Below are 21,016 nucleotides of genomic sequence, written 5' to 3' on the forward strand. Positions count from 1 at the left end.
TCTTCTTCTTTTTTTTTTTGTTTTGCCTCTTGTTCTGTCCCCTTTCTGGGAGCGAGGCGGCGGCCCGGGGTGGGGGTCACCCCCACCCTCAGCGCCCGCCGCGGTGCCTGGCGCCCCAGCCCGCACCGTGGGGCCTCCTCTTGTCCCAAGCCGCGACACCGCCGTCACGCGGCAGCATGCGTGGCTTCTGGACTGTCAGGTCTCAGACCAAAGGTCTGCTCTGTGGGAACCGACACGCTGGAGGAAACCTTGAGAGTCTGAGAGGGGAGGGAGTTCCAGAAGAAGGCCAGGATGTCATTTTGAGGGAGTATGTGACCAGAACTCGTCCCGTTGCTTTTGGGGTTCTATGGGCTACACGTAGGAATCTTTGGTGGTGGCACCTGATGTTGGGGGATCCGGAGTCACACCCAGACCTGCTCCACAGGCCTCCTTTTACTTTTCTCTTCGGATTCATTATTTTTAAAAAGTGTCTCTTATCTCTATGATTGCATTTTCTTTTCTCTCTCTTTTCAAGCAGATGATGGGAGTCCAAGTATTAAGGTGACATGTGTTGCCCGTGCCCCCCTCCCCCCTGTGTTCTTATTCATTTACCTCTGATGTTGTTGCAGCGTATTGTGGGGGTACCAATGTTAAGGTCGGGTACGTTGCCCTCTCCCAGCCTCCCCCCTCGGGTCAGAGCCTCAAGTGCGCCCATCCCCCAGTCGGTGCGCACCCACCCCATTCCTAATGGAGGTGTATGCCCATCCCCTCCCCCCACCCGCCCGACACCCACCCGATGAAGGTGATTCCTCTGTGTCCACTTAGGTGTCCATCGGTTCGTACCCATTTGCTGGTGAGCGCGAGCACGTGGTGCTCGTGTGTCCATTCTTGGGCTACCTGGCTTACTGGAACGGGTTCCAGCTCTGGCCAGGAGAACCACGAGAGGTGCCCTCTCACCGCTGCTCCTCCTAGCTGAATAGCACTCCGTGGTGTCCACGCGCCACATTTCATTTACGCACTCGTGGGTCGCTGGGCACTCGGGTCGCTTCCAGGTCTTTGCGATTGTGACTTGTGCCCTGACTCTAACCCTAACCCTTACCCAGCCCGTCTCCTCCTCGGCCCCTGCCTGACTGACTCCTTCCCGCCCGGCCTGTCACCTGTCACCGTCCTCTGCCCCTGCCTGACACGCTCCTCCCCGCCCGGGCCGTCACCGTCCTCGGCCCCTGCCTGACGGGGCTCCTCCGTCGCCTGGGCCTTCCAAGGGCTTGGTGTGGACGCTGGTTCCAGGACGCCCTCCCAGGAACCCGGTAGCAGGGCGGCCGCAGCGTCTCGCGCCACCCAACCGTCCGCCGGCCGGCGGCCGGCGCTAAGTGGCCTGCGGGGGACGTGCCCCCACTGTGGGGCGGGCGCCCAGCCTGGTGTCTTCTCTGAGGCCCCGTGGCTGCTTTTCCCCCCCGCAAGGGGAGAGCCGCGGAGGTGGGGACCGCCTCCTCGTGGGGACGTACACCCGGCTCTCCACGTCGGATTCCGGGGCTCTCTGTCCTGCCAGAAGGCCCAGCTGGCCTGCGGGTCCTTAGAGTGGCAAAAACATCCGAAAACTGAGATTGAGGGTCCGGTGGTTGTCTGCACTTTTGTGCTGGGCACCCCAGGGAGGCCCGGGGGCTGGCTGGACAACGCGGTCTGCTGGGCGGGGGGGGGGTGTGGAGGAGCAACTGATGCCCTTTGCACTTTGGGTAGCAAGTGTCTGAGGTGTCTCTGAGCCCTGCGCCATGTCGGGGGGGTGGGGGTGGGAGGTCGGGGGGGTGGAGGAGCAGGAGGAGGAGGAGGAGGAGGTGGGAAGGGCCGTGGCCTGCAGTCGTGTTCCCGGGGTGGCTTCTTCCACAGGCTGCTTGGCCTGGGCTCCCTGCACCTGGGCCTTTGGAGGACTGGCCCTGTGCTTGCCAACGCTTCCCCTGCAGGGACCCAGAGCTGGGAGGTTGCACCTCTCAGCCCTGGGTCGGGCAGAGCCCCAGCGGGCCATGCCCACAACCTCTCTCAGCACGGGTCCCCCAGAAGGCTCCTTTGGGACCAGGATTCTCTTGCGGGTGACTCTTTAAGGTCTGGCCCCTGGATGGAGGGGCACCAGGAGTAGAGGAGCAGGAAGGGGAAGCGGGTGGCCATGCGAGGGGACACTTTCAGGCCAAGTCCCAGCTTCAGCCTGATCCTCCTGGGAACCCCGGGGTGTACGTCACACCTCCTGGTTGTCCCGCTCTGAGACAAGGAGCCGGGCTTCGCATTCCCCCAGCAGCCAGTCGTGGGCTGAGGACACCTGGGGCGTTGGGAACTCCCTGGCTTCTCCTTGGCTTAACATCTGGAGCTGCTTGTGAATCGTGCCGCCACACACACCCGAGTGCAGGTGTCTTCTGCACAGACTGCGGGCCTCGCTCTTCTGAATGCCGCTAGCTCGCCACCCACCCACGGGTGAACCTGGTCAGGGTACTTTCTCTCGGGGGCAGACTCTGATCCTGGCGGGCTACCGGTGTTTCTGTTTGCTCGTTTCTTTCTTCCATTTCGGGAAAGGCTTCCTTACTGGGTGTGGAAATCTCCTATGCCTTTCCTCGCCTATTCTGTCAGCTTTAAAATTCTCTTTCAGTTGCCACCCTCACAGATGGATTAGGAAACTCTTTCCGGTGCACTCATTAGTGAAATGACCTCAATGAAGCTGGAATCCAATATCTAATCGCCGATTTTTAGCGAGTCCACACGCCAGGGTGGTCGGGGTCCAATGCAGCCCCGGCCAGGCCCAGGCCCCTTGGACCGGGCCACAGGAGGACACAGAGGAGGGTCCCGGCCCCCACGGTCGCGTTGCCGGCAGTTCTCCAAGGGCTTGGGCGTTTTCCAGAGGTAGGAGATGGAGGGGACTGATTTCTTCAGCGCCCCACAAACCACGCCACCCCACCCATGGGACACATCCCTAGAGAGAGAGAGAGACGCCCCATACACTCGCTCCCCTCCCCCATGCGCAGTGCCCCAGCCCGGGCCCGGGGTGAATAGGCGGCAGCCCACCCACAGGGTGGGGGGCGCAGCTGAAAGGGGTTGTCGGGGAGGGCGGCCCCTGCCTGGGGTCAAAGGGCGGGCGACCCGCGCGTGCGCAATCGGCGGCGGCGGCGGCGGCGGCGGCGGGGGCGGCCACGAGCTGGGGGTGGGGGGCGGGTAGGTGAAGGAGGCTGGAAGGTCTCCACCTTGGCGAGTCCAGCAGTGGAGGCGCATCTTGTGTGAGTGTGAGTGAGTGAGTGTGAGTGTGAGTGTGTGTGTGTGTGTGTGTGTGTGTGTGTGTATAGAGAGACAGCCCCCCACCCCGGCCCGCCGCTCCCTGCCCGCCCCGCCCCACCCCGCCTGTCACCCCCGTCCCACGGAGCCCGCCGGACCCGGCCGGTGAACTCAACAGGCCCGGCCCGGCGCCGGTCAGCGCCGGCGCGGGGCCTGGGGCGGGAGGAGGCGGCGGGGAAGCGCAGAGAGGCTCGGCTTCTTGAGCGGGGCAGGGGCGCCCTCCGCCGTCTAGGGCCACACCACCCTGAACGCGCCCGATCTCGTCTGGTCTCGGAAGCTAAGCAGGGTCGGGCCTGGTTAGTACTTGGATGGGAGACCGCCTGGGAATACCGGGTGCCGTAGGCTTCTTCTTTTTTTTTTTTTTGTTTTGCCTCTTGTTCTGTCCCCTTTCTGGGAGCGAGGCGGCGGCCCGGGGTGGGGGTCACCCCCACCCTCAGCGCCCGCCGCGGTGCCTGGCGCCCCAGCCCGCACCGTGGGGCCTCCTCTTGTCCCAAGCCGCGACACCGCCGTCACGCGGCAGCATGCGTGGCTTCTGGACTGTCAGGTCTCAGACCAAAGGTCTGCTCTGTGGGAACCGACACGCTGGAGGAAACCTTGAGAGTCTGAGAGGGGAGGGAGTTCCAGAAGAAGGCCAGGATGTCATTTTGAGGGAGTATGTGACCAGAACTCGTCCCGTTGCTTTTGGGGTTCTATGGGCTACACGTAGGAATCTTTGGTGGTGGCACCTGATGTTGGGGGATCCGGAGTCACACCCAGACCTGCTCCACAGGCCTCCTTTTACTTTTCTCTTCGGATTCATTATTTTTAAAAAGTGTCTCTTATCTCTATGATTGCATTTTCTTTTCTCTCTCTTTTCAAGCAGATGATGGGAGTCCAAGTATTAAGGTGACATGTGTTGCCCGTGCCCCCCTCCCCCCTGTGTTCTTATTCATTTACCTCTGATGTTGTTGCAGCGTATTGTGGGGGTACCAATGTTAAGGTCGGGTACGTTGCCCTCTCCCAGCCTCCCCCCTCGGGTCAGAGCCTCAAGTGCGCCCATCCCCCAGTCGGTGCGCACCCACCCCATTCCTAATGGAGGTGTATGCCCATCCCCTCCCCCCACCCGCCCGACACCCACCCGATGAAGGTGATTCCTCTGTGTCCACTTAGGTGTCCATCGGTTCGTACCCATTTGCTGGTGAGCGCGAGCACGTGGTGCTCGTGTGTCCATTCTTGGGCTACCTGGCTTACTGGAACGGGTTCCAGCTCTGGCCAGGAGAACCACGAGAGGTGCCCTCTCACCGCTGCTCCTCCTAGCTGAATAGCACTCCGTGGTGTCCACGCGCCACATTTCATTTACGCACTCGTGGGTCGCTGGGCACTCGGGTCGCTTCCAGGTCTTTGCGATTGTGACTTGTGCCCTGACTCTAACCCTAACCCTTACCCAGCCCGTCTCCTCCTCGGCCCCTGCCTGACTGACTCCTTCCCGCCCGGCCTGTCACCTGTCACCGTCCTCTGCCCCTGCCTGACACGCTCCTCCCCGCCCGGGCCGTCACCGTCCTCGGCCCCTGCCTGACGGGGCTCCTCCGTCGCCTGGGCCTTCCAAGGGCTTGGTGTGGACGCTGGTTCCAGGACGCCCTCCCAGGAACCCGGTAGCAGGGCGGCCGCAGCGTCTCGCGCCACCCAACCGTCCGCCGGCCGGCGGCCGGCGCTAAGTGGCCTGCGGGGGACGTGCCCCCACTGTGGGGCGGGCGCCCAGCCTGGTGTCTTCTCTGAGGCCCCGTGGCTGCTTTTCCCCCCCGCAAGGGGAGAGCCGCGGAGGTGGGGACCACCTCCTCGTGGGGACGTACACCCGGCTCTCCACGTCGGATTCCGGGGCTCTCTGTCCTGCCAGAAGGCCCAGCTGGCCTGCGGGTCCTTAGAGTGGCAAAAACATCCGAAAACTGAGATTGAGGGTCCGGTGGTTGTCTGCACTTTTGTGCTGGGCACCCCAGGGAGGCCCGGGGGCTGGCTGGACAACGCGGTCTGCTGGGCAGGGGGGGGGGGTGTGGAGGAGCAACTGATGCCCTTTGCACTTTGGGTAGCAAGTGTCTGAGGTGTCTCTGAGCCCTGCGCCATGTCGGGGGGGTGGGGGTGGGAGGTCGGGGGGGTGGAGGAGCAGGAGGAGGAGGAGGAGGAGGTGGGAAGGGCCGTGGCCTGCAGTCGTGTTCCCGGGGTGGCTTCTTCCACAGGCTGCTTGGCCTGGGCTCCCTGCACCTGGGCCTTTGGAGGACTGGCCCTGTGCTTGCCAACGCTTCCCCTGCAGGGACCCAGAGCTGGGAGGTTGCACCTCTCAGCCCTGGGTCGGGCAGAGCCCCAGCGGGCCATGCCCACAACCTCTCTCAGCACGGGTCCCCCAGAAGGCTCCTTTGGGACCAGGATTCTCTTGCGGGTGACTCTTTAAGGTCTGGCCCCTGGATGGAGGGGCACCAGGAGTAGAGGAGCAGGAAGGGGAAGCGGGTGGCCATGCGAGGGGACACTTTCAGGCCAAGTCCCAGCTTCAGCCTGATCCTCCTGGGAACCCCGGGGTGTACGTCACACCTCCTGGTTGTCCCGCTCTGAGACAAGGAGCCGGGCTTCGCATTCCCCCAGCAGCCAGTCGTGGGCTGAGGACACCTGGGGCGTTGGGAACTCCCTGGCTTCTCCTTGGCTTAACATCTGGAGCTGCTTGTGAATCGTGCCGCCACACACACCCGAGTGCAGGTGTCTTCTGCACAGACTGCGGGCCTCGCTCTTCTGAATGCCGCTAGCTCGCCACCCACCCACGGGTGAACCTGGTCAGGGTACTTTCTCTCGGGGGCAGACTCTGATCCTGGCGGGCTACCGGTGTTTCTGTTTGCTCGTTTCTTTCTTCCATTTCGGGAAAGGCTTCCTTACTGGGTGTGGAAATCTCCTATGCCTTTCCTCGCCTATTCTGTCAGCTTTAAAATTCTCTTTCAGTTGCCACCCTCACAGATGGATTAGGAAACTCTTTCCGGTGCACTCATTAGTGAAATGACCTCAATGAAGCTGGAATCCAATATCTAATCGCCGATTTTTAGCGAGTCCACACGCCAGGGTGGTCGGGGTCCAATGCAGCCCCGGCCAGGCCCAGGCCCCTTGGACCGGGCCACAGGAGGACACAGAGGAGGGTCCCGGCCCCCACGGTCGCGTTGCCGGCAGTTCTCCAAGGGCTTGGGCGTTTTCCAGAGGTAGGAGATGGAGGGGACTGATTTCTTCAGCGCCCCACAAACCACGCCACCCCACCCATGGGACACATCCCTAGAGAGAGAGAGAGACGCCCCATACACTCGCTCCCCTCCCCCATGCGCAGTGCCCCAGCCCGGGCCCGGGGTGAATAGGCGGCAGCCCACCCACAGGGTGGGGGGCGCAGCTGAAAGGGGTTGTCGGGGAGGGCGGCCCCTGCCTGGGGTCAAAGGGCGGGCGACCCGCGCGTGCGCAATCGGCGGCGGCGGCGGCGGCGGCGGCGGCGGCGGCGGGGGCGGCCACGAGCTGGGGGTGGGGGGCGGGTAGGTGAAGGAGGCTGGAAGGTCTCCACCTTGGCGAGTCCAGCAGTGGAGGCGCATCTTGTGTGAGTGTGAGTGAGTGAGTGTGAGTGTGAGTGTGTGTGTGTGTGTGTGTGTGTGTGTGTGTATAGAGAGACAGCCCCCCACCCCGGCCCGCCGCTCCCTGCCCGCCCCGCCCCACCCCGCCTGTCACCCCCGTCCCACGGAGCCCGCCGGACCCGGCCGGTGAACTCAACAGGCCCGGCCCGGCGCCGGTCAGCGCCGGCGCGGGGCCTGGGGCGGGAGGAGGCGGCGGGGAAGCGCAGAGAGGCTCGGCTTCTTGAGCGGGGCAGGGGCGCCCTCCGCCGTCTAGGGCCACACCACCCTGAACGCGCCCGATCTCGTCTGGTCTCGGAAGCTAAGCAGGGTCGGGCCTGGTTAGTACTTGGATGGGAGACCGCCTGGGAATACCGGGTGCCGTAGGCTTCTTCTTTTTTTTTTTTTTGTTTTGCCTCTTGTTCTGTCCCCTTTCTGGGAGCGAGGCGGCGGCCCGGGGTGGGGGTCACCCCCACCCTCAGCGCCCGCCGCGGTGCCTGGCGCCCCAGCCCGCACCGTGGGGCCTCCTCTTGTCCCAAGCCGCGACACCGCCGTCACGCGGCAGCATGCGTGGCTTCTGGACTGTCAGGTCTCAGACCAAAGGTCTGCTCTGTGGGAACCGACACGCTGGAGGAAACCTTGAGAGTCTGAGAGGGGAGGGAGTTCCAGAAGAAGGCCAGGATGTCATTTTGAGGGAGTATGTGACCAGAACTCGTCCCGTTGCTTTTGGGGTTCTATGGGCTACACGTAGGAATCTTTGGTGGTGGCACCTGATGTTGGGGGATCCGGAGTCACACCCAGACCTGCTCCACAGGCCTCCTTTTACTTTTCTCTTCGGATTCATTATTTTTAAAAAGTGTCTCTTATCTCTATGATTGCATTTTCTTTTCTCTCTCTTTTCAAGCAGATGATGGGAGTCCAAGTATTAAGGTGACATGTGTTGCCCGTGCCCCCCTCCCCCCTGTGTTCTTATTCATTTACCTCTGATGTTGTTGCAGCGTATTGTGGGGGTACCAATGTTAAGGTCGGGTACGTTGCCCTCTCCCAGCCTCCCCCCTCGGGTCAGAGCCTCAAGTGCGCCCATCCCCCAGTCGGTGCGCACCCACCCCATTCCTAATGGAGGTGTATGCCCATCCCCTCCCCCCACCCGCCCGACACCCACCCGATGAAGGTGATTCCTCTGTGTCCACTTAGGTGTCCATCGGTTCGTACCCATTTGCTGGTGAGCGCGAGCACGTGGTGCTCGTGTGTCCATTCTTGGGCTACCTGGCTTACTGGAACGGGTTCCAGCTCTGGCCAGGAGAACCACGAGAGGTGCCCTCTCACCGCTGCTCCTCCTAGCTGAATAGCACTCCGTGGTGTCCACGCGCCACATTTCATTTACGCACTCGTGGGTCGCTGGGCACTCGGGTCGCTTCCAGGTCTTTGCGATTGTGACTTGTGCCCTGACTCTAACCCTAACCCTTACCCAGCCCGTCTCCTCCTCGGCCCCTGCCTGACTGACTCCTTCCCGCCCGGCCTGTCACCTGTCACCGTCCTCTGCCCCTGCCTGACACGCTCCTCCCCGCCCGGGCCGTCACCGTCCTCGGCCCCTGCCTGACGGGGCTCCTCCGTCGCCTGGGCCTTCCAAGGGCTTGGTGTGGACGCTGGTTCCAGGACGCCCTCCCAGGAACCCGGTAGCAGGGCGGCCGCAGCGTCTCGCGCCACCCAACCGTCCGCCGGCCGGCGGCCGGCGCTAAGTGGCCTGCGGGGGACGTGCCCCCACTGTGGGGCGGGCGCCCAGCCTGGTGTCTTCTCTGAGGCCCCGTGGCTGCTTTTCCCCCCCGCAAGGGGAGAGCCGCGGAGGTGGGGACCGCCTCCTCGTGGGGACGTACACCCGGCTCTCCACGTCGGATTCCGGGGCTCTCTGTCCTGCCAGAAGGCCCAGCTGGCCTGCGGGTCCTTAGAGTGGCAAAAACATCCGAAAACTGAGATTGAGGGTCCGGTGGTTGTCTGCACTTTTGTGCTGGGCACCCCAGGGAGGCCCGGGGGCTGGCTGGACAACGCGGTCTGCTGGGCAGGGGGGGGGGGTGTGGAGGAGCAACTGATGCCCTTTGCACTTTGGGTAGCAAGTGTCTGAGGTGTCTCTGAGCCCTGCGCCATGTCGGGGGGGTGGGGGTGGGAGGTCGGGGGGGTGGAGGAGCAGGAGGAGGAGGAGGAGGAGGTGGGAAGGGCCGTGGCCTGCAGTCGTGTTCCCGGGGTGGCTTCTTCCACAGGCTGCTTGGCCTGGGCTCCCTGCACCTGGGCCTTTGGAGGACTGGCCCTGTGCTTGCCAACGCTTCCCCTGCAGGGACCCAGAGCTGGGAGGTTGCACCTCTCAGCCCTGGGTCGGGCAGAGCCCCAGCGGGCCATGCCCACAACCTCTCTCAGCACGGGTCCCCCAGAAGGCTCCTTTGGGACCAGGATTCTCTTGCGGGTGACTCTTTAAGGTCTGGCCCCTGGATGGAGGGGCACCAGGAGTAGAGGAGCAGGAAGGGGAAGCGGGTGGCCATGCGAGGGGACACTTTCAGGCCAAGTCCCAGCTTCAGCCTGATCCTCCTGGGAACCCCGGGGTGTACGTCACACCTCCTGGTTGTCCCGCTCTGAGACAAGGAGCCGGGCTTCGCATTCCCCCAGCAGCCAGTCGTGGGCTGAGGACACCTGGGGCGTTGGGAACTCCCTGGCTTCTCCTTGGCTTAACATCTGGAGCTGCTTGTGAATCGTGCCGCCACACACACCCGAGTGCAGGTGTCTTCTGCACAGACTGCGGGCCTCGCTCTTCTGAATGCCGCTAGCTCGCCACCCACCCACGGGTGAACCTGGTCAGGGTACTTTCTCTCGGGGGCAGACTCTGATCCTGGCGGGCTACCGGTGTTTCTGTTTGCTCGTTTCTTTCTTCCATTTCGGGAAAGGCTTCCTTACTGGGTGTGGAAATCTCCTATGCCTTTCCTCGCCTATTCTGTCAGCTTTAAAATTCTCTTTCAGTTGCCACCCTCACAGATGGATTAGGAAACTCTTTCCGGTGCACTCATTAGTGAAATGACCTCAATGAAGCTGGAATCCAATATCTAATCGCCGATTTTTAGCGAGTCCACACGCCAGGGTGGTCGGGGTCCAATGCAGCCCCGGCCAGGCCCAGGCCCCTTGGACCGGGCCACAGGAGGACACAGAGGAGGGTCCCGGCCCCCACGGTCGCGTTGCCGGCAGTTCTCCAAGGGCTTGGGCGTTTTCCAGAGGTAGGAGATGGAGGGGACTGATTTCTTCAGCGCCCCACAAACCACGCCACCCCACCCATGGGACACATCCCTAGAGAGAGAGAGAGACGCCCCATACACTCGCTCCCCTCCCCCATGCGCAGTGCCCCAGCCCGGGCCCGGGGTGAATAGGCGGCAGCCCACCCACAGGGTGGGGGGCGCAGCTGAAAGGGGTTGTCGGGGAGGGCGGCCCCTGCCTGGGGTCAAAGGGCGGGCGACCCGCGCGTGCGCAATCGGCGGCGGCGGCGGCGGCGGGGGCGGCCACGAGCTGGGGGTGGGGGGCGGGTAGGTGAAGGAGGCTGGAAGGTCTCCACCTTGGCGAGTCCAGCAGTGGAGGCGCATCTTGTGTGAGTGTGAGTGAGTGAGTGTGAGTGTGAGTGTGTGTGTGTGTGTGTGTGTGTGTGTGTGTATAGAGAGACAGCCCCCCACCCCGGCCCGCCGCTCCCTGCCCGCCCCGCCCCGCCCCGCCTGTCACCCCCGTCCCACGGAGCCCGCCGGACCCGGCCGGTGAACTCAACAGGCCCGGCCCGGCGCCGGTCAGCGCCGGCGCGGGGCCTGGGGCGGGAGGAGGCGGCGGGGAAGCGCAGAGAGGCTCGGCTTCTTGAGCGGGGCAGGGGCGCCCTCCGCCGTCTAGGGCCACACCACCCTGAACGCGCCCGATCTCGTCTGGTCTCGGAAGCTAAGCAGGGTCGGGCCTGGTTAGTACTTGGATGGGAGACCGCCTGGGAATACCGGGTGCCGTAGGCTTCTTCTTCTTTTTTTTTTTGTTTTGCCTCTTGTTCTGTCCCCTTTCTGGGAGCGAGGCGGCGGCCCGGGGTGGGGGTCACCCCCACCCTCAGCGCCCGCCGCGGTGCCTGGCGCCCCAGCCCGCACCGTGGGGCCTCCTCTTGTCCCAAGCCGCGACACCGCCGTCACGCGGCAGCATGCGTGGCTTCTGGACTGTCAGGTCTCAGACCAAAGGTCTGCTCTGTGGGAACCGACACGCTGGAGGAAACCTTGAGAGTCTGAGAGGGGAGGGAGTTCCAGAAGAAGGCCAGGATGTCATTTTGAGGGAGTATGTGACCAGAACTCGTCCCGTTGCTTTTGGGGTTCTATGGGCTACACGTAGGAATCTTTGGTGGTGGCACCTGATGTTGGGGGATCCGGAGTCACACCCAGACCTGCTCCACAGGCCTCCTTTTACTTTTCTCTTCGGATTCATTATTTTTAAAAAGTGTCTCTTATCTCTATGATTGCATTTTCTTTTCTCTCTCTTTTCAAGCAGATGATGGGAGTCCAAGTATTAAGGTGACATGTGTTGCCCGTGCCCCCCTCCCCCCTGTGTTCTTATTCATTTACCTCTGATGTTGTTGCAGCGTATTGTGGGGGTACCAATGTTAAGGTCGGGTACGTTGCCCTCTCCCAGCCTCCCCCCTCGGGTCAGAGCCTCAAGTGCGCCCATCCCCCAGTCGGTGCGCACCCACCCCATTCCTAATGGAGGTGTATGCCCATCCCCTCCCCCCACCCGCCCGACACCCACCCGATGAAGGTGATTCCTCTGTGTCCACTTAGGTGTCCATCGGTTCGTACCCATTTGCTGGTGAGCGCGAGCACGTGGTGCTCGTGTGTCCATTCTTGGGCTACCTGGCTTACTGGAACGGGTTCCAGCTCTGGCCAGGAGAACCACGAGAGGTGCCCTCTCACCGCTGCTCCTCCTAGCTGAATAGCACTCCGTGGTGTCCACGCGCCACATTTCATTTACGCACTCGTGGGTCGCTGGGCACTCGGGTCGCTTCCAGGTCTTTGCGATTGTGACTTGTGCCCTGACTCTAACCCTAACCCTTACCCAGCCCGTCTCCTCCTCGGCCCCTGCCTGACTGACTCCTTCCCGCCCGGCCTGTCACCTGTCACCGTCCTCTGCCCCTGCCTGACACGCTCCTCCCCGCCCGGGCCGTCACCGTCCTCGGCCCCTGCCTGACGGGGCTCCTCCGTCGCCTGGGCCTTCCAAGGGCTTGGTGTGGACGCTGGTTCCAGGACGCCCTCCCAGGAACCCGGTAGCAGGGCGGCCGCAGCGTCTCGCGCCACCCAACCGTCCGCCGGCCGGCGGCCGGCGCTAAGTGGCCTGCGGGGGACGTGCCCCCACTGTGGGGCGGGCGCCCAGCCTGGTGTCTTCTCTGAGGCCCCGTGGCTGCTTTTCCCCCCCGCAAGGGGAGAGCCGCGGAGGTGGGGACCGCCTCCTCGTGGGGACGTACACCCGGCTCTCCACGTCGGATTCCGGGGCTCTCTGTCCTGCCAGAAGGCCCAGCTGGCCTGCGGGTCCTTAGAGTGGCAAAAACATCCGAAAACTGAGATTGAGGGTCCGGTGGTTGTCTGCACTTTTGTGCTGGGCACCCCAGGGAGGCCCGGGGGCTGGCTGGACAACGCGGTCTGCTGGGCAGGGGGGGGGTGTGGAGGAGCAACTGATGCCCTTTGCACTTTGGGTAGCAAGTGTCTGAGGTGTCTCTGAGCCCTGCGCCATGTCGGGGGGGTGGGGGTGGGAGGTCGGGGGGGTGGAGGAGCAGGAGGAGGAGGAGGAGGAGGTGGGAAGGGCCGTGGCCTGCAGTCGTGTTCCCGGGGTGGCTTCTTCCACAGGCTGCTTGGCCTGGGCTCCCTGCACCTGGGCCTTTGGAGGACTGGCCCTGTGCTTGCCAACGCTTCCCCTGCAGGGACCCAGAGCTGGGAGGTTGCACCTCTCAGCCCTGGGTCGGGCAGAGCCCCAGCGGGCCATGCCCACAACCTCTCTCAGCACGGGTCCCCCAGAAGGCTCCTTTGGGACCAGGATTCTCTTGCGGGTGACTCTTTAAGGTCTGGCCCCTGGATGGAGGGGCACCAGGAGTAGAGGAGCAGGAAGGGGAAGCGGGTGGCCATGCGAGGGGACACTTTCAGGCCAAGTCCCAGCTTCAGCCTGATCCTCCTGGGAACCCCGGGGTGTACGTCACACCTCCTGGTTGTCCCGCTCTGAGACAAGGAGCCGGGCTTCGCATTCCCCCAGCAGCCAGTCGTGGGCTGAGGACACCTGGGGCGTTGGGAACTCCCTGGCTTCTCCTTGGCTTAACATCTGGAGCTGCTTGTGAATCGTGCCGCCACACACACCCGAGTGCAGGTGTCTTCTGCACAGACTGCGGGCCTCGCTCTTCTGAATGCCGCTAGCTCGCCACCCACCCACGGGTGAACCTGGTCAGGGTACTTTCTCTCGGGGGCAGACTCTGATCCTGGCGGGCTACCGGTGTTTCTGTTTGCTCGTTTCTTTCTTCCATTTCGGGAAAGGCTTCCTTACTGGGTGTGGAAATCTCCTATGCCTTTCCTCGCCTATTCTGTCAGCTTTAAAATTCTCTTTCAGTTGCCACCCTCACAGATGGATTAGGAAACTCTTTCCGGTGCACTCATTAGTGAAATGACCTCAATGAAGCTGGAATCCAATATCTAATCGCCGATTTTTAGCGAGTCCACACGCCAGGGTGGTCGGGGTCCAATGCAGCCCCGGCCAGGCCCAGGCCCCTTGGACCGGGCCACAGGAGGACACAGAGGAGGGTCCCGGCCCCCACGGTCGCGTTGCCGGCAGTTCTCCAAGGGCTTGGGCGTTTTCCAGAGGTAGGAGATGGAGGGGACTGATTTCTTCAGCGCCCCACAAACCACGCCACCCCACCCATGGGACACATCCCTAGAGAGAGAGAGAGACGCCCCATACACTCGCTCCCCTCCCCCATGCGCAGTGCCCCAGCCCGGGCCCGGGGTGAATAGGCGGCAGCCCACCCACAGGGTGGGGGGCGCAGCTGAAAGGGGTTGTCGGGGAGGGCGGCCCCTGCCTGGGGTCAAAGGGCGGGCGACCCGCGCGTGCGCAATCGGCGGCGGCGGCGGCGGCGGCGGCGGGGGCGGCCACGAGCTGGGGGTGGGGGGCGGGTAGGTGAAGGAGGCTGGAAGGTCTCCACCTTGGCGAGTCCAGCAGTGGAGGCGCATCTTGTGTGAGTGTGAGTGAGTGAGTGTGAGTGTGAGTGTGTGTGTGTGTGTGTGTGTGTGTGTGTGTATAGAGAGACAGCCCCCCACCCCGGCCCGCCGCTCCCTGCCCGCCCCGCCCCACCCCGCCTGTCACCCCCGTCCCACGGAGCCCGCCGGACCCGGCCGGTGAACTCAACAGGCCCGGCCCGGCGCCGGTCAGCGCCGGCGCGGGGCCTGGGGCGGGAGGAGGCGGCGGGGAAGCGCAGAGAGGCTCGGCTTCTTGAGCGGGGCAGGGGCGCCCTCCGCCGTCTAGGGCCACACCACCCTGAACGCGCCCGATCTCGTCTGGTCTCGGAAGCTAAGCAGGGTCGGGCCTGGTTAGTACTTGGATGGGAGACCGCCTGGGAATACCGGGTGCCGTAGGCTTCTTCTTTTTTTTTTTTTTGTTTTGCCTCTTGTTCTGTCCCCTTTCTGGGAGCGAGGCGGCGGCCCGGGGTGGGGGTCACCCCCACCCTCAGCGCCCGCCGCGGTGCCTGGCGCCCCAGCCCGCACCGTGGGGCCTCCTCTTGTCCCAAGCCGCGACACCGCCGTCACGCGGCAGCATGCGTGGCTTCTGGACTGTCAGGTCTCAGACCAAAGGTCTGCTCTGTGGGAACCGACACGCTGGAGGAAACCTTGAGAGTCTGAGAGGGGAGGGAGTTCCAGAAGAAGGCCAGGATGTCATTTTGAGGGAGTATGTGACCAGAACTCGTCCCGTTGCTTTTGGGGTTCTATGGGCTACACGTAGGAATCTTTGGTGGTGGCACCTGATGTTGGGGGATCCGGAGTCACACCCAGACCTGCTCCACAGGCCTCCTTTTACTTTTCTCTTCGGATTCATTATTTTTAAAAAGTGTCTCTTATCTCTATGATTGCATTTTCTTTTCTCTCTCTTTTCAAGCAGATGATGGGAGTCCAAGTATTAAGGTGACATGTGTTGCCCGTGCCCCCCTCCCCCCTGTGTTCTTATTCATTTACCTCTGATGTTGTTGCAGCGTATTGTGGGGGTACCAATGTTAAGGTCGGGTACGTTGCCCTCTCCCAGCCTCCCCCCTCGGGTCAGAGCCTCAAGTGCGCCCATCCCCCAGTCGGTGCGCACCCACCCCATTCCTAATGGAGGTGTATGCCCATCCCCTCCCCCCACCCGCCCGACACCCACCCGATGAAGGTGATTCCTCTGTGTCCACTTAGGTGTCCATCGGTTCGTACCCATTTGCTGGTGAGCGCGAGCACGTGGTGCTCGTGTGTCCATTCTTGGGCTACCTGGCTTACTGGAACGGGTTCCAGCTCTGGCCAGGAGAACCACGAGAGGTGCCCTCTCACCGCTGCTCCTCCTAGCTGAATAGCACTCCGTGGTGTCCACGCGCCACATTTCATTTACGCACTCGTGGGTCGCTGGGCACTCGGGTCGCTTCCAGGTCTTTGCGATTGTGACTTGTGCCCTGACTCTAACCCTAACCCTTACCCAGCCCGTCTCCTCCTCGGCCCCTGCCTGACTGACTCCTTCCCGCCCGGCCTGTCACCTGTCACCGTCCTCTGCCCCTGCCTGACACGCTCCTCCCCGCCCGGGCCGTCACCGTCCTCGGCCCCTGCCTGACGGGGCTCCTCCGTCGCCTGGGCCTTCCAAGGGCTTGGTGTGGACGCTGGTTCCAGGACGCCCTCCCAGGAACCCGGTAGCAGGGCGGCCGCAGCGTCTCGCGCCACCCAACCGTCCGCCGGCCGGCGGCCGGCGCTAAGTGGCCTGCGGGGGACGTGCCCCCACTGTGGGGCGGGCGCCCAGCCTGGTGTCTTCTCTGAGGCCCCGTGGCTGCTTTTCCCCCCCGCAAGGGGAGAGCCGCGGAGGTGGGGACCGCCTCCTCGTGGGGACGTACACCCGGCTCTCCACGTCGGATTCCGGGGCTCTCTGTCCTGCCAGAAGGCCCAGCTGGCCTGCGGGTCCTTAGAGTGGCAAAAACATCCGAAAACTGAGATTGAGGGTCCGGTGGTTGTCTGCACTTTTGTGCTGGGCACCCCAGGGAGGCCCGGGGGCTGGCTGGACAACGCGGTCTGCTGGGCAGGGGGGGGGTTTGGAGGAGCAACTGATGCCCTTTGCACTTTGGGTAGCAAGTGTCTGAGGTGTCTCTGAGCCCTGCGCCATGTCGGGGGGGGGGTGGGAGGTGGGGGGGTTGAGGAGCAGGAGGAGGAGGAGGAGGAGGTGGGAAGGGCCGTGGCCTGCAGTCGTGTTCCCGGGGTGGCTTCTTCCACAGGCTGCTTGGCCTGGGCTCCCTGCACCTGGGCCTTTGGAGGACTGGCCCTGTGCTTGCCAACGCTTCCCCTGCAGGGACCCAGAGCTGGGAGGTGGCATCTCTCAGCCCTGGGTCGGGCAGAGCCCCAGCGGGCCATGCCCACAACCTCTCTCAGCACGGGTCCCCCAGAAGGCTCCTTTGGGACCAGGATTCTCTTGCGGGTGACTCTTTAAGGTCTGGCCCCTGGATGGAGGGGCACCAGGAGTAGAGGAACAGGAAGGGGAAGGGGGTGGCCATGCGAGGGGACACTTTCAGGCCAAGTCCCAGCTTCAGCCTGATCCTCCTGGGAACCCCACTCTGAGACAAGGAGCCGGGCTTCGCATTCCCCCAGCAGCCAGTCGTGGGCTGAGGACACCTGGGGCGTTGGGAACTCCCTGGCTTCTCCTTGGCTTAACATCTGTAGTTGCTTGTGAATTGTGCCGCCACACACACCCGAGTGCAGGTGTCTTCTGCACAGACTGCGGGCCTGGCTCTTCAAATGCCGCCAGCTCACGACCCACCCACGGGTGAACCTGGTCAGGGTACTTTCTCTCAGGGGCAGACTCTGATCCGGGCGGGCTACCGGTGTCTCTGTTTGCTCGTTTCTTTCTTCCATTTCGTGAAAGTCTTCCTTGCTGGGTGTGGATATCTCCTATGCCTTTCCTCGCCTATTCTGTCAGCTTTAAAATTCTCTTTCAGTTGCAACCCTCAAAGATGGATTAGGAAACTCTTTCCGGTGCACTCATTAGTGAAATGACCTCAATGAAGCTGGAATCCAATATCTAATCGCCGACTTTTACCGAGTCCACACGCCAGGGTGGTCGGGGTCCAATGCAGCCCCGGCCAGGTCCAGGCCCCTTGGACCGGGCCACAGGAGGACACAGAGGATGGTCCCGGCCCCCACGAAGCGGTGCTGGCAGTTCTCCACGGGCTTGGGCGTTTTCCAGAGGTAGGAGATGGAGGGGACTGATTTCTTCAGCGCCCCACAAACCACGCCACCCCACCCCACCCATGGGCACATCCCCAGAGAGAGACGCCCCATACACTGGCTCCCCTCCCCCTTGCGCTGTGCCCCAGCCCTGGCCCTGGGGAATAGGTGGCAGCCCACCCACAGGGCGAGGGGGGGCGCAGCTGAAAGGGGTTGTGGGGGAGGGCGGCCCCTGGCTGGGGTCAAAGGGCGAGCGTCCCGCGCGTGCGCAGTCAGCGGTGGCCACGCTCTGGGGGTGGGCAGCTGGTAGGTTAAGGAGGCGAGGGGGACTGGGAGGGTTCCACCTTGGCGAGTCCAGCCATGGAGGCGCATCTTGTGTGAGTGTGAGTGAGTGTGAGTGTGTGTGTGTGTGTGTGTATAGAGAGACAGCCCCCCACCCCGCCCCGCCCCGCCCCGCCCATCAACCCCTTCCGTCCCTGGGAGCCCGCCAGACCAGGCGGCGAACTCAACAGGCCCGGCCCGGCTCGGAGCCTGGGGCGGGAGGAGGCGGCGGGGAAGCGCAGAGAGGCTCGGCTTCTTGAGCGGGGCAGGGGCGCCCTCCGCTGTCTAGGGCCACACCACCCTGAACGCCCCCGATCTCGTCTGGTCTCGGAAGCTAAGCAGGGTCGGGCCTGGTTAGTACTTGGATGGGTGACCGCCTGGGTATACCGGGTGCCACAGGCTGCTTCTTCTTTTTTTTTTTTTTGCCTCTTGTTCTGTCCCCTTTCTGGGAGCATGGCGGCGGCCCGGGGTGGGGGTGACGCCTACCCTCAGCGCCCGCCTTGGTGCCTGGCGCCCCAGCCCGCACCGTGGGGCCTCCTCTTGTCCCAAGCCGCGACACCGCCGCCACGCGGCAGCATGCGTGGCTTCTGGACTGTCAGGTCTCAGACCAAAGGTCTGGCACCCTGTCTGACCGTCCCCCATGGGTGTGTGGACACACCCAGATCGACACTGCGCACGGCCTGCCCAACTCCCATGGGTGTGTGGAAACAGCTAGATCCACACAGAGCCCTGCCTTCCTGTCACCCACGGGTGAGTGGACACAGCCTTATCCACACTGCGCCCTGCCTGCCTGTGTCCCTTTGGTGTGTGGACACAGCCAGTTCCACACTGCGCCCTGACTGCCCGTCTCCCGTGGGTGAGTTTACAGTCACATCCACACTGTGCCCTGTCCGCCTGTCTCTGCTGGGTGTGTGGACACAACAAGTTCCACACAGCGCCCTGCCACCCGTCTCCCGTTGGTGAGGGGACACAATAAATCCACACGGCGCCCAGCCTACATGTCTCCCGTGGGTGAGTGGACACAGCCACGTCCACACAGCGTCCTGCCTACCCGTCTCTGTTTGATGTGTGGACACAGCAAGTTCCACACTGCTCCCTGTCTGCCCGTGTCCCGTGGGTGTGTGGACAATGACAGTTCCACACATAGCCCAGCCTGCATGTCACCCATGGGTGAGTGGATACAGCAAGTTCCACACTGCGCCCTGTCTGCCCGTTTGCCGTATGTCTGTGGACACAGAAAGTTCCACACAGAGCCCTGCCTGCCCGCCTCCCGTTGGTTTGTGGACACAGCCAGTTCCACACTGCACCCTGACTGCCTGTCTCTGGTGGGTGAGTGGACACAGCCACATCCACACAGCACCCTGCCTGCCCGTCTCCCGTGGGTGAGTGGACACAGCCACATCCACACAGCGCCCTTCCTGCCCCTCTCCCGTGGGTGAGTGGACACAGCCACATGCAAACTGTGACCTGCCAGCCCATCTCCCGTGGGAGAGTGGACACTGCCAGTTCCACACTGCGCCCTACCTGACCGTCTCCCGTGGGTGTGTGGACACAGCCACATCCACACAGCACCCTGGCTGACCGCCTCCCATGGGTGTGTGAACCCAGCCAGTTCCACACTGCGCCCTGCCTGCCCATCTCCCGTGGGTGAGTGGACACAGACAGATCCCCACATCGCCCAGCCGCCCGTCTCCCATCGGTGAGTGGACACAGCCAAATCGTCACGGTGCCCAGCCTGCCCATCTACGGTGGGTGAGTAGACACAGCCACATCCACACAGCACCCTGCCTGACAGTCTTTCATGGGTGTGTGGACACAGCCAGTTCCACACAGCGCTCTTCCTGCCCATCTCCCGTGGGTGTGTGGACACAGCCAGATCCACACAGCGCCTTGCCTGCCCGTCACCCGTGGGTGAGTAGACACAGCTAGTTCCACACTGTGCCCTGCCTGCCCATCTCGCGTATGTGAGTGGACACAGCCACATCCATACTGCGCCCTGCCTGCCCGTCTCCCATGGGTGTGTGGACACAACCAGTTCCATACTGCTCCCTGTCTGCCTGTCACCCATGGGTGAGTGGACACAGCCAGTTCCATACTGCGCCCTGCCTGCCCGTCTCCCATGGGTGTGTGGACAAGGGAAGATCCACACTGCGCCTTACCTGCCGGTCATCCATGGATGAGTGGACACTGAAAGTTCCACACTGTGCCCTACCTTCCCGTCTCTCATGGGTGAGTAGACACAGCCACATCCACACTGCGCCCTGCCTGCCTGTCTCACGCAGGTGTGTGGACACGGCAAGATCCACACTGCGCTCTCCTGCCCGTCTCCCGTGGGTGAATGGACATAGCCACATCCACACTGCGCCCTTGTGCCCGACTCCCGTGGGTGAGTGGACACAGTCAAATCCAAACTGTGCCCTACCTGCCCGTCTCCAGTGGGTGTGTGGACACAGTCATTCCACAAAGCGCGATGCCTGCCCGTCTCTCATGGGTGTGTGGACACAGACTGATCCACACCACGCCCAGCCTGCCCTTCTCCTGTGGGTGAGTGGACACAGCCAAATTTACTCTGCGCCCTGCTTGCCCATCTCCCATGGGTGTGTGGACACAGCCAGTTCCACACTGCACCCTGCCTGTCCATCACCCCTGTGTGAGTGGACACAGCCAGAATCACACTGCGCCGTGCCTGCCCGTCTCCCATGGGAGTGTGGACACAGCAAGATCCACACTGCACCCTGCCTGCCCGTCTCCCGTGGGTGTGTGGACACAGCCAGTTCCACACTGTGCCCTGCCTGCCCTTCACCCATGGGTGAGTGGACACAGCCAGTTCCACAATGCGCCCAGCCTGCCCGTCTCCCGTGGGTGTGTGGACACAGCCAGTTCCATAATGCGCCCTACCTTCCCGTCTCCCGTGGGTGTGTGGACACAGCCAGTTCCACACTGCGCCCTGCAAGTCCATCACCCGTGGGTGAGTGGACACAGCCAGATTCACACTGCGCCGTGCCTGCCCATCTGCCATGGGAGTGTGGACACAGCCAGATCCACACGGCTCCCAGCATGCCCGTCTCCCGTGGGTGTGTTGACACAGCCACATCCACACAGCACCCTGCCTGACCGTCTCCCGTGGGTGAGTAGACACAGCCAGTTCCACACTGTGCCCTGCCTGCCCGTCTCCCGTGGGTGAATGGAGACAGCCACATCCACACATGCCCTGCCTGCCCTTGTCTGATGGGTGAGTGGACACAGCCATTTCCACACTGCGTCCTGCTTGACCGTCACCCATGGGTGAGTGATCACAGCCAGATCCACACTGCACCCTGCCTGCCCGTCTCCCGTGGGTGAGTGGACACA

General features: G+C 63.2%; 4 non-coding genes and 1 pseudogene across 4 annotated transcripts; all 5 read left to right on the plus strand.

Moving 5' to 3' along the window:
* Positions 1-3,514: 3,514 nt before the first annotated feature.
* On the plus strand, positions 3,515-3,633 carry LOC142875020 (5S ribosomal RNA). The gene has a single exon (XR_012922599.1). It is a non-coding gene; the product is annotated as a 5S ribosomal RNA (ribosomal RNA).
* Positions 3,634-7,158: 3,525 nt separating this feature from the next.
* On the plus strand, positions 7,159-7,277 carry LOC142875022 (5S ribosomal RNA). The gene has a single exon (XR_012922601.1). It is a non-coding gene; the product is annotated as a 5S ribosomal RNA (ribosomal RNA).
* A 3,510-nt stretch (positions 7,278-10,787) lies between these two features.
* LOC142875023 (5S ribosomal RNA) lies at positions 10,788-10,906 on the plus strand. Its single transcript, XR_012922602.1, has one exon. It is a non-coding gene; the product is annotated as a 5S ribosomal RNA (ribosomal RNA).
* Positions 10,907-14,420: 3,514 nt separating this feature from the next.
* On the plus strand, positions 14,421-14,539 carry LOC142875024 (5S ribosomal RNA). Its single transcript, XR_012922603.1, has one exon. It is a non-coding gene; the product is annotated as a 5S ribosomal RNA (ribosomal RNA).
* Positions 14,540-17,948: 3,409 nt separating this feature from the next.
* Positions 17,949-18,067, plus strand: LOC142875187 (uncharacterized; annotated as a pseudogene).
* Positions 18,068-21,016: the final 2,949 nt, after the last annotated feature.

Source organism: Microcebus murinus, chromosome 13 (genome assembly GCF_040939455.1).
Source record: "Microcebus murinus isolate Inina chromosome 13, M.murinus_Inina_mat1.0, whole genome shotgun sequence".
Lineage (NCBI taxonomy): Eukaryota > Metazoa > Chordata > Mammalia > Primates > Cheirogaleidae > Microcebus > Microcebus murinus.